At 34.2% G+C, this 13,827-nt stretch overlaps 1 pseudogene; it reads left to right on the forward strand.

The window, feature by feature from the left end:
- Positions 1–4,425, forward strand: part of LOC113058964 (L-aminoadipate-semialdehyde dehydrogenase-phosphopantetheinyl transferase-like) — a 5,226-nt pseudogene extending 801 nt beyond the window's left edge.
- Positions 4,426–13,827: the final 9,402 nt, after the last annotated feature.

Consider the following 13,827-nt stretch of genomic DNA (forward strand, 5'->3'; position numbering starts at 1 on the left):
CACACACACACACACACACACACACACACACACACATATATAGTTCAAGAAATTACTTTTACTTTCATAGTAATTTTATCATTGTAAAAACGCATATATTAGATTATTATGAAAAATGTAAATATTTATTAATAGCAATACTTAATATAATTTAATGTCAATTATAATTTTTTTCAATAAAAAACATTAAAAAGTTTTTAATGTTAAAAAAGTTAATCATTTTATTAGTTGTACTTTTTTAAATTTTTACTGTTATAATTTAAAAATAAATAATATATTACCAAAATATATTAACTTTTCAATTACTTTCATAGTAATTTTAGCATTTTGTAATAACTCATATATTATATTATTATGAAAAAATGTAAATAATTATTAATAATAATGCTTAATAATAAAAATCTAAATTTTTTAATGTTCAAAAGATATTACATTAGTAGTATTTTTATAAATGATTTTATTATTTTTACTTTTTTATTTTTACTTTTATAATTTAAAAATAAATAATTATACATAAATAAATACATAAAATATATTACCAAAAAAACATCACAACTGAGTTCATTACACAACGCTTACATTTAAATCTCAACACCTGTTCAATATTAATTGAACTGTGCCAGTAACACAAAGGGGGGCCAATTCTATTTTAAAGAAACAGTAGCCAAAAAAAAAAAAAAAAAAAAAAAGTTTAATGTTTTAATGTTCAGAGAAATGGTGGAAAAATGCTAAAAAAAATTGAAGCACAACATTTCTTGTGCCGAAACCTTCTTTAATGTGATGTTTCAATGGTAAAAAGATGTAGAATATGAGCTTTTAGGTTTTATACATGTATTTTTGTATCCATTTCCAGGCAGTAGCTCCGTTCAGGAGTTTTTCCGCATCATGAATCGTCAGTTCACGATCTTGAGTGGACGAACATACGGAAAGCCGGATCAGACTGGACCAGCTGGACATGTTTTATAGGCACTGGGTAACTATAGCAACCGCTGCTTCCCTGTTGCAGCAGCATCATCATCATCATCATCATCATCACACACACACACACACACACACATCTATAAGCCAATCGCAGCAGGAGAGAAATTGTGCTGGATGAAACTGTTCCAATTCTGATCCCTGTTTCCATGGCGATGTGATCTCATCACTTCAGCGTGACTCAGTTATGCCAGTCGGTGGTCATTTGAGGACTCTCACACACACACACACACACACACACACACGTACAGGTATGAGTATAATGTGCTGTAGGTGAGAATGTGGTCAGTCACTATTACAAGCACACACACACTCACACATTTACACGCACACTCAGACACACACACACACACACACACATATACCTGACACTACAAGAACACTTCATGCATTTTTACATTTTTAGTAAAAAAATTGCATATTTTGCCTCATGAATCATTTTATCATTGAGGATGTCTGCGTAATATCTTACAGTAATTAAATTATTTTTGAGGTAATAATTGTTATCTCAAAGGAGATTGTTATTGCTTTAATAAAAAAATTTATGTGTTGCAATAATATCTAGAATATCTATACTAAAATCCTGATTCTATGCTGATTTTACCAAGTGTTTAATGTGCAAGAAATATTTTTTTTGAATTGATTTTACTTTTTTTGTTCACAAAAATATTACATTCATTTTTGCAATTAATTACGTGTATTCATATTTTTAGAATGTTTTTCAAAACCCTAATATATATATTTTTTATCATGTTAAAAATTATAAATAATACCGTTTAAGAAATTGCTACGTTCATTTTTTTTAGGAATTAATTTTTACTTTAAGAATAAAAAAATAAAATAAAAAAAATGAATGTGGTTTCCTTGTGCACAACTGGCACCAGTCTCTGATTTAGCTCATCCAGCCAAGTGAACACTATATTGGGCACAGTTTTTAATATGCAGTATAAATACTCTAAATTATTTAAGCATTTCATTCTAAACCTATCCTGAGGCCTGATTACCTCTGATTGGTCTGTTTCTCTGTCCATCGAGGCGTTGAAGGAGAGTTTCATCAAAGCGATTGGCACAGGGCTGGGCTTCGACCTGCAGAGGGTGGAGTTTCACATCTCGCCCAATCAGATGCGAGAGGGCCAAGTGTACCAGCTGACACGGATGTACCTGGATAATGAAGAGGAGGACTGGACATTTGAGGTGTGTGTTCAGGATGTAGAAGGATTAATAGTCAGATGAGTGAAAGCTGGAGGAGAGACTGAAGATGTGTGTGTGTGTGTGTGTGTGTGTGTGTGGAGCCCTGCAGTGCTGCTCGGTCTCTCTGTGTCTGTCGGAGCGTGTGAACGTGACACAGATCACAGGCGCTTCACTCACATTCTTCATTCCTCTGGACTTTTCATCTCACAGCTGCGAGAAGGAAAGAAAACTGAAGTTAAAAGCATTCACAGGCAGAAACAAAAACACTGAATTCTGAGGATAAAGAAATTGGCACTGCACTAAAGAGAGTTTATGTCTAAAAAATTGTGAAAAACATTTGCAATTACCTTTTTTATTCCTTTGCAGAAACATGCTTTCATTAGTTATATCTATAGACATATTAAAAAAGTTTATATTTAAGTATAACATTATTATTATTATCATGCAGTTCTTATATATATAAATATGTGTGTATATATATATATATATATATATATATATATATATATATATATATATATATATGTGGTGTGTGTGTGTGTGTGTGTGTGTGTGTGTGTCATTTTAATTAATTCAAATTTAATACCAAATAATTGATGCTATTAATTTTAATATTTTGAGTATAAATATGGAAGACTGTATCGGACAAAAAAAAAAAAAAATTTAATATATAAACTAAGCATTTTTCTACATGCATGTGTTTGTATTTATATATAGATAATAAATATAGACAGTATACACACACATAAAGCTCTGAATTATGACAGCATTTACATTTTATACATTATACATTTTTTTTACAATGTTCTTATAATTGACTTATTCCTGTTTTTCAGGAGAGCTTATTGGACAAAGATCATCACGTCGCCGTGGCGCTGGGAAAGCCAGATATCAAGACGTCTGAAAGTGAGTTTAACGATTTTACACCCATTTTAGAAGTCGAGACAGTTCATGATGTCTTAATTCTTTGTTTCATAGGGGGAGGCTGGGACTGTTTGTGAAGCTCCGCCCCTTTCATTCACACTGTTGAGCTTCAGTGATCTGGTGTCTAAAGCCACGCCCCTTCTAGAGGAAGACTCCGCCTACTGGGAGAGATTTCAGAGCAAAAAGGAAGCACCTTCAAGACAAAGTGAACAGCAGTGAATACATTTATATATATATAATTTGTTCTTTTGAGGTCTTTCCTGTTCTTCCATCTTTTTTCTCCGTCTTTAAAAAAGAAAGGGACTATTTGATGACCCTTCAGCTTTAATTACTTATTTTCACAATGACAATGAACATTGTTCATAAAAGTCAACTTGAAGTTTGTTTTCATATTTCAACCATCTTTTAGACATCTTTTGTTATCAACAGATTCGTTTCGGTAGACAAATATTAACAACTGATGATGTTTGTGCTGCTGTTTTCCCCTCCATAATGATGTCACTTCCTGGAGGATGATGTCATCAAGGACCTGGCTTTATTATACATATACATAAAATTGTAAATAAAAATGTTTACTTTTATAAAATATGAATGATTATTAAATTACCATCGCTGTTTCCACCACAAAATGACATATATGCATTTAAAAAGTTTTTTTTTTGTATTATTATTAGAAGTTTTTTTTTTTTTTTTTTGGCCTGGTGTGAAGCATATTGGTGACGTTTAATGTTCAATAAATGAATACATTAATTAACAGTCACTTTTAGGATTTCTTTTTATTGTTAACTTTAACAGAGACACAAACTAACGATTGATGATGTTTGCGCTGCTACTTTCCCTCCGAAATGATGTCACTTCCTGGAGATGATGTCATAAAGGAACTGCCTTTAGTTAGTAAATGGGATATAAACAGTGAGTGTTACTTTATGCTTTATACAGTATGACAAATCTGATGAAAATGTACAGCATAGGGATGAGCCGTTTATGTAAGAGATGAGTGTATTTTCCCAACCTACACTCCTCGAGTCAGTCTCTCTCTCGTTCCTTCATCTGCCAGCGTCTATTTTTATCAGCAGGCCATTAGGACTGTGTGTTTGAAAGGTCCTGCGTTTAACAAACCGCTGCTGTTGGGGCGCAGGTATGCATTTCCGCTCCTGCTGTTTTGGCTCATGCCACACGACTCTGTCCAGACTCGGACAGTAGAGGTTACCAGAGCAAAGTCAATTACAGCAGAGCAGAACGGTCAAAAACACAGATGGGATCCCGTTTGGATTAAACCCTGTCCCCAAATGTAATCACATCTTCTCTAAAGTAAGAAAACATAGACTAAGCAGAATGTTGAGTGATGTATTTTTTTTAATTTTTATTTAAATGAGTTCTCATAATGCAATAAATATGATTTGAAATGATAAACGAATCATACTGGCGTTGTTTAATGTTCAGTTATAGTTCGGTTGATTCAGCATTTTATTATTTATTATATTTTGAAAGATTTTTTAAATTTAGAAATACCAGTTTTTTTTGTTTTTTTTTTTCATTTGCTTGACATTAAGTTCAATAAAGTATGACATTAATGATAATTTTATTTGTATTTTTAATAATTCTAATTTAATAAAATAAATTTTATATTTTGAAATATTTTTTTTAAAATAGAAATACCTTATTTTACATGGCTTTACTACTTCTTATAATGTTTAATGTTAAATGCATTACAATACATTTAATAGTAATTCATAGGACTTTTTATTATTAATAATTATATTTTCAATTTTTTTTTTTTTCAGAAATAGAAATACCTGTTTTTTTGTTTTGTTTTTGGCCTAACAAGCAGCATATAGGTGATGTTTAATTCAATTAATATATATATATATATATATTCTCCTGAAATCACGAGTATCAGCCAAATGCTTCCTAAATCACACGCTCATAAAAACATGATAGCGAGCGAGAGCTGCATTAAAGAGAAGAGCTCTCCTCCTCTGAGAGTATTTTCAGCTAAAGATTTATCATTGAGTCCCGATTAATTCAGGATTGAGTGAGAGAGATGCACTAGTACGTGAGTGTCTGTTTTCTGTCTATTTGATGGAAAGCATTTCCAAGGTCAAAGGTTAAAACAACAGCATCGCTGTCACATGAGAACGAAACTCTAAAAGGAGGTTTGTTCTCTTCAGAAGGTCACTAGACAAAGAGCAACAACAGTCTGTGTGATTTACAGGCTCACACAGCAGTGAACATGTCCTGAACGAATGCCAGGTTTCTGTATGGCTTCCGTCACTGTGGACTCAGGTGCTCACACACACACACACACACACACAAGCTTCACTGTCCAAACTCTTCTCCCAGACGCCTTCCGTCCATCCGTCAGTTTCCTGATTTGCTGTGTTAATCACTATCACTGTGATGCGTGCTTGAGCCAAAATGGAGGTCAGGCTCACAGTGTCCACAGATGCCTTGCAGAAACACCCGAAGATGTGAAACTGCAGAACGTTTACAGCACAGATGGTTCAGAAGACGAGAGGGAATCCAATCTCATAAGACAGAATGACAGAGAGAACAAAAGAACGATAGATAGATAGATCTAGAATGAGCGAACCACAGATAGAGTTTGAGCAATCCAGAGAGTGTGCATGTTTGAGCGAGATGATTTTCTCACACATCCTCCATTATGACCAGCACAGCTAGGTTTGCCATGGCAACAAGAACACGTGTTGTACATGCAGTCATCCGTGTTAATCTAATCCCCATCACTGTCTGAGCCGAGAGAGAGAGAGAGAGAGAGAGATGGCACGCCGCTAGCAGAGATTCAGCATCTGGATTATGATGCTTCTGAAATGTCCCATCAGAGACGGATCTCAGACTCGCTCGAGGCAGTCATGTGACATCACATAAGAGGAATCAGGTTTATGACCTAAAAATATATTTTTTGCATCACAAGGTTTTATTCTGTTCTCAGTTTCGGAAATTGAAAAACTGTGGGGGTTATAAAAGACTTCCCAGAGTTCAGTGGGAGAGCGCACGTGCAAATCTCTGCTGCAATGTGACTTATAGAAGAGCGGACAGATTTCAGTGACATCACAGAAACAAAAGACTGGTGATGACATCACTGCATGGAAAGACTCTGACTCATTATGTGTGTGTGTGTGTGTGTGCGCGTAAACACACACTCTCTCTTGGTGCTGGTGACTGTTTGTGAACGGGATCCCTGTTGCCATGGTAACAGTTAGGGCTTTTTAAAACGTCACATTCAAACCATTGTGTCACTTCCCTGAGCAACTGTGTGCAGCGTCACCGTGGAAGAGCGAACGAAGAAACGATGTACGTTTCAGGCCAACACTGACAGAGAAGGAATAAAATAAAATAAGAAAAATGCATTCAAATTGTATTTTAAATCAGCATAAAGAATGTAAAAAAGAAGAAGAAAAAAAACATTTGCATGCAGAGAAATGCTAAAGATTATTATGTTCAAAGTTTGGGGACAGAAAGATTTTTTTTTTTATTACTTTTATTCATCAAGGAAACATTAAATTGTTCAAAAGTGACAGTAAAACATTTATAATGTTACAAAAGATTTATATTTCAAATAAATGCTGTTTTTTTATGTTCAATTCATCAATGAATCCTGAAAAATAAAATGTATCTCACTGTTTTCAGCATTGATAATAATCAGAAATATTTATTGAGCAGTAAATCAGTATATTATTCTGATTTCTGAAGATCATGTGACACTGAAGACTGGAGGAATGATGCTGAAAATACAGCGGAGCATCACAGAAATAAATTACACGTTAAAACATTCACGTAGAACACAGTTATTTTAAATTGTTAAAATATTTCACAAGATTACTGTATATTTTATCAAATCAATGCATCCATGGTGAGCAGTAGAGAATTCTTTGAAAAACATTTTTTAAATTTATTACTGACCCCAAATCTTAGGCAGTTTGCACAGATTTAAGCTTAATTTCTTCCAGAGAGCATCTGTATGTCACAGAATTAGAAAACTGTAATTAAACATCAGCTGAAGTCGATGAGTTTTGAGCTGAATTCATCACAGAAGAATTGAGTAAAGCAGGTAATGACATTAAGATGTGTGTTTATGTGTGTCTGTGTCCTAATATTACCTCAGCATCAAAAGAATAATTACTGTAGACGCATCAATAGAGATGCTGCAGTGTTTTCCCTCAGGAAATACAGTAATGTGTGTGTATGGGTTTCTCAAAGGATCGTGCACAGCAGAAGAAGAACAGCAAGTGTAATGTGTTAATAAAAACACTCCCAAAGAGCAAAGAAGATCATTGTTTTAATCAAGCAGGGCTCAATGATTAAATAATCATGACATGAGCAGATCTAGTGTCTATTACACTGGAGACATACAATAAAACACACTCAAAATCAGAATGAGTGCATGTTTGGGTGTGTTTTAATGAATGTTAGGGTTTTACTGTAATGTTTTTTGGTTGCAAATGACCGACAATATTCTTTCAAACTGAAATAGTTCTTGAAAATTTGAATTTCCTGAAAATGTACTCACCCTCAGTCAATCCGAGATCAGGATGAGTTTGTTTCTTCATCAGATTTGTAGAAATGTAGCATTGCATCAGTGTCTCATCAATGGGTGCTCTGCAGTGAATGGGTGCCGTCCAGGGGCGGATCTACCCCTGCTGCCACCCCAGTTGGCAGCAATGAATCAACAGTTATGGCCAATTTGAAAATTTACGAGCGCAAATCTTTCGTGATTCGCGAACCCGCTCCTAACTCCCGAACTGACTCAAATAATTCGCAAACCCACTATGAACTCCCGAACTGATTCAAATGATTTGCTATCCCCAAACTGACTCAAATGATTCGCGAACCCGGTTTGAACTCCCGAACTGACTCAAATGATTCGTGAACCCGCTCCGAACTCCCGAATTGATTCAAATGATCCACGAAGCTGCTCCGAACTCCCGAACTGATTCAAATGAGTTGCGATCCCCAAACTGACTCAAATGATTCGCGAACCCGCTCCGAACTCTCGAATTGATTCAAATGATCCACGAAGCTGCTCCGAACTCCCGAACTGATTCAAATGAGTTGCGATCCCCAAACTGACTCAAATGATTCGCGAACCCGCTCCGAACTCTCGAATTGATTCAAATGTTCCACGAAGCTGCTCCGAACTCCCGAACTGATTCAAATGAGTTGCGATCCCCAAACTGACTGAAATGATTCGCGAACCCGTTTTGAACTGCCGAACTGATTCAAATGATTTGCGATTCCCAAACTGACTCAAATGATTCGCGAACCCGCTCCGAACTCCCGAACTGATTCAAATGATTTGCGATCCCCAAACTGACTCAAATGATTCGCGAACCCGTTTTGACCTGCCGAACTGATTCAAATGATTTGCGATCCCCAAACTGACTCAAATGATTCGCGAACCCGTTTTGAACTGCCGAACTGATTCAAATGATTTGCGATCCCCAAACTGACTCAAATGATTCGCGATCCCGCTCCGAACTCCCGAACTGATTCAAATGATTTGCGATCCCCAAACTGACTCAAATGATTCGCGAGCCCGCTTTGAACTCCCGAACTGAATCAAATGATTCGCGATCCCGCTCCGAACTCCCGAACTGACTGCCTAGGGCACCAACTCCCAGAGGGGGCACCATCCATTCCCAGTTGCTCCAAAAATAAATAAAAAACTTCCTCCATTCTCCCATCCGCGCTCGCACCTCATGTTTGCGGCTGAATGTTCATAATTAAAGGATGAATCAAATCCAGCAAAGAGAAAAGAAAACTAAAAGTAAAAAAAAAAAAAAAACAGACATAAAGTAAAATATACTTAAAAGATATACTAAAACATTATTTTAAAGCAATATCACATAAGTTTTCATAGAAGTTTTAATTTAAGCTTTCCAAAACAATAACACCATATTTTTTCTAAAACAATTTCTAAAAGTACATTTGTATTTGTGCCTATAATGTTTATTTATTTATTATTATTTTCAGCTAATAAAACCTATGCTTCAGGACCATATTCATATCACATCTAAGGCTAAATGTAGCTCTTGACTGGTTGAGTTAGATGATGATTAACACTAAACTGTAGAAAATCAGTTGAGTCTCCCCAGCTGGAAATGGCTGTTAAAATCTTGTGTTTCTTATAATATATTGACATATTGATAACACTGAATCTTTTATAATGCTCTTAATAACATGTCGATGCATACTGTATGCATTAGTGAGTGTGGGGGTGCTTATGGGGTATGGTCACTTATTCCTTATATGAACTGTTTCAAATGCAAGACATTGATTGCATGAGATTAAGTTTGTAAATGATAGCTGTGTCCTTTTGTAGTGTGCACATATATTTATCATCAAACTGTGATAACTGTGACTAAATTCAGTATATATACCTCTGCCAAATGTTGTCACCCCTCAAAAATTCCTGCTCCCTTCTCGCCACCCCATCAATATTTCTCTAGATCCGCCCCTGGTGCCATCAGAACGAGAGTCCAAACAGCTGATAAAAACATCACAATAATCTACAAGTAATCCAGTCCATCAGTTAACACCTGGAGAAGACAAAAGCTGAAACAAATGCAACATTAAGATGTTTTTAACTTTAAACCTTTGCTTCTGGTCAAAATACAAGTTCAAAATCCGTAATAATGCTTCCTCTATTGCAAAAGTCTATCTCCTGTGGCCCGTTTCAGTAAGAAGCTTCAGCCAAATCAGATCTATGAATAAACTTACACTGAGATGGCAAACTCTGAGTTTTAGGTTCAAGAACAACTTATTTGAGTTAGTTAATGTACTCTATATGATTAACTCTGAGTGTGCTGGCTCTGAGTTAAGCGCGTGCAACAACACCAAAAGCAATTTCAGGTGTAACATAATCGTAATAGTTTTCACATACAGTGACCTCCTTTCTGAAACAGGCCTCTGTTTTCTCATCAAAATCCACACACATATTTGTTTAGGACTGTTTTGTTTTGTAAACGACGTTTGATCTGTGCATATTTCTCTCCTGATTCAGATCAGAAGGCTTTAAGCAATATAATGGATAGAGGGCTTTTATTTTATCTGGAAGCGACAATTTAAAAATGCAGGTTTCACTTCTCCAGCTGTTAACTGATGGACTGGAGTGCTGTGGATTATTGTGATGTTTTTATCAGCTTTCATTCTGACGGCACCCATTCACTGCAGAGCATCCATTGATGAGACACTGATGCAATGCTGCATTTCTCCGAACCTGACGAAGAAGCAAACTCATCCTAATCTCGGATGGCCTGAGGTTGAGTTAATTTTCAGCAAATGTTCATTAATAGGTTGATATATTCCTTTAAGACAGAGAAAGGTCAGTGGTTTTGGTGTTCAGTACAGCAAGTGCATGAAGCGCTTTGTTTACAGGTCACTATCACACTATGACCTTTTCATCACAAACACACACACACACACACACACACATTTTCAGTCTCTCAGAAGATGTGGACCCTCCAGCGCCTCCCTCACATTTTAACACCATTTTATTTCGTCTTCGGCTAAAGATGTGTATCGATAATAGAAAAAGAGATTGAGAAAGAGAGAGAGTTGTTGGAAATGTATTAGCTCTAAGAGCCGGTGTCTCGAGGACGGATCCGAGAGGTTGTTATGTGCACATCCGGGGGGAAATGTCACATTTCTGACAGGAAACTGTTAATCCAGTAATTCGTTTTATTTTCTCTGCCACGATCCTGAGGGAGAAAAAACGCGCTCGACACGTGTGTGAGCCTCTCTGATCTTTCTCAGGGATGAAAATAGTGCAGTCAGAACTGGGAGAAAAGAGCATGTGAAGGTTTTGTTAGTGTGTTCTAGCACTCTGACCTTGTATTTCTTTAGCTGGAGGAAAAATGATACCTTCAGATCAAACTTTCCCGTGAGAGTTTCTAGAGAGGACCATCATGGGAAAATGTGGGATTTTGTATATCTAAAGAGTTTCAAATAATATTTGTATAGTCAAGTGTTAGTACACTGTAAATAATAATACAAAAATACTGAGAGGAAAGAAAATGAAACCACAGCATATTATATTATTTTATATAGATATTAAAATAAAGTATTAAAACAAAAATTGTCAAATAAAAAGCAATGTCAGTAATTGAAAACAATTCTTTAGGAATTGTTTATAGATTAGAAAATATAACTTTCATATTATTTGTATATTATTAAAATGTACATTTAACTATATTTTATTTACAGTTCCAATGCAGACTGGAAACATCTATAACTTTTTTATTTTATAAATTGCATTGTGTAAAAAAAAGAGTGCATGCAAATTAAAAACAAATGGACCCTTAACTCACATGCACAGTGCACTTTTTTTGCTCAATGCAATTTATAAATATATTTAAAAAGTTTTTCTAGACTTCTGCACTCTGAACTGAATTCACTATATGCGACTAGCTATGTGTTTTGTTCAAGGATTTATTTTTTTCCTGTTTGGTGCTACAAAATTTTACATGAAATATCCCAGTAGATCTATTACAGTTTTTGATCATACATCAGATTTCAGTGGTTAGTGACTGAGACAGCTGTGAGTATTACACAAATAGACACAGGGCGCTCATCCTTTAATCAGCAGCTCTTCATCTGCCACGCTCTAATTATGCGCTTTAATTCGATTGGCTGAATGTGATGATGTCAGAATGAATGAGTAATGAGCCGATTACCGTAGTAATGCTATTATGGGATGTTTCAGGAAGAGGAATACAGCTGTAATCAATTAATTATATGACATTCTAAACATAAGTGCGTCTCTGAAAATAAAACGTGAACTACAGTGAAACCATCTCTTTATATTTATGAGGTTTTATGTATTATATGGTTTTTAAATAAAGTTAACTAAATGTATAGTTTTACACCTAAAATAAAACTTTTTGATTCTGGCAAATGTAATATTTCAACTATAAAATAATAATAATAATAATAAAAAGTAGTTATACAATAAAAAGTAATATTTATGAAATTATAATTTATTTATTTAAAACTAGAATATTTGATTTAAAAATATATATTTTAGTATTTAGTATTAGCAAAAAATCTAAAAATGATAAATACAATTATTATTTTATTTATATATTAAAATATTGCAGATAAAATATTATAAAAATATTCATATGTGAAATACATTTTAAAAAATAACATTTGTAATTTATTTGCAATCTTCAATATTATATAAATTATTGTATGTGTTGTATATTTTATTTTATTTTTTAAAATCAAATTTCAATAGTTTTTTAAAAGCATTATTTAAATATTAAGGAATTGAAATAATTTCAACTTAATTTTAAATAATATAGAAGATGTAATTTTTATATTTAAAAACAAACAAACATACACAAGAGTCTTCAAAGTCCAAGACTGATTTAGTAGACACTAAAAAACGTACTTGACAATCTCTTTCAATCTCCTGTTCAATTTCAGTCAGCACTAACTGTCAAGGTGGGCGTGGCCACTCAATCTTTACTGCGATTGGGTGTTTCCTGGCCAGCATCGAACAGTATTTTATAGTACCAGGACACGCCCACTTCTGACCTATAATCTCACTTTCTATAAGAATTCAGATCACCATCTTGTTCATTAATATCTTGCATATGCAAATTAACCACACACACTGACATAAATGTCTCTGTCCTTTTGTAACTCACATCCAGCTCTTCTGGCTAATGTGACCGTCCAAACACGCCTGCATGCAAATTAAGCCACTAATCAACACGAACGAGAAACACGTTTGTTCCTTTCACTAGTAGATCACTGAATATAAACTAAAATACTCAAATAAATTCACTTTGAACTCTAGGTGTGTGTGTGTTCATGCTAATGCTGCACCATAGGTTTTCATAACTGTATTTAACTTTAAAAGATGCATAATTGTGTTCCAATTTGGTCTGTATTGGTGTAAATAAATATAAAAATTATTAAGCAGTATTTTATTTAATATTTTATACTACTTAACATGATTTTTCATACTCAAAACCCCTACATTCAGTGGCTGTTGATGTTTAATATGAAAATACATGGTTGATTTGTTAATTTATCAAATACTTGACCTATTGGTTTAATAATTACATGTAACTCATAGTCATGATAATGGGATTGTTTGAGTCACATATAACTTTTGCTCACTAAGGCTGCATTTATTAAATAAAAAATACAGTAAAAAATGTGAAATATTATTAAAATTTTAAATAACTGTTTTCTATGTGAATATTTTGTAAAATGTAATTTATTTCTGTGATGTTCAGATGTATTTTAAGCATCGTTACTCCAGTTTTCAGTGTCACATGATCTTCAGAAAACTGAATATTTTTGTGGAAACCGTGATATATTTAATTTTTCAGGATTCTTTGATGAATAGAAAGATCAAAAGAACAGCATTTTTTTGAAACAGAAATCTTTTATAGCTTTATAAATGTCTTTACTGTCACTTTTGATTAATGCATCCGTGCCGAATAAAAGTATTAATTTCCTTCAAAAAATATATATTTTTAACTGTAATGTACTGTATATTCTTTCCAGAGCATATCTGTATTCTCTCATTTAATGAAAAAGGCAGTTCTTATTGTTTCGTTGCATTGAATAAATAGTCATGCAGGTCTTTATTTCTTAGGAAAACAGCCATTTATAGAGAGCAGTCTGACACCATAAAACTTCAATGAATCAATTTTATTGGCATCCTGATAAAAATGACTGACACGTTTGGATGTC

This window comes from Carassius auratus, chromosome 40, assembly GCF_003368295.1.
Source record: "Carassius auratus strain Wakin chromosome 40, ASM336829v1, whole genome shotgun sequence".
NCBI lineage: Eukaryota > Metazoa > Chordata > Actinopteri > Cypriniformes > Cyprinidae > Carassius > Carassius auratus.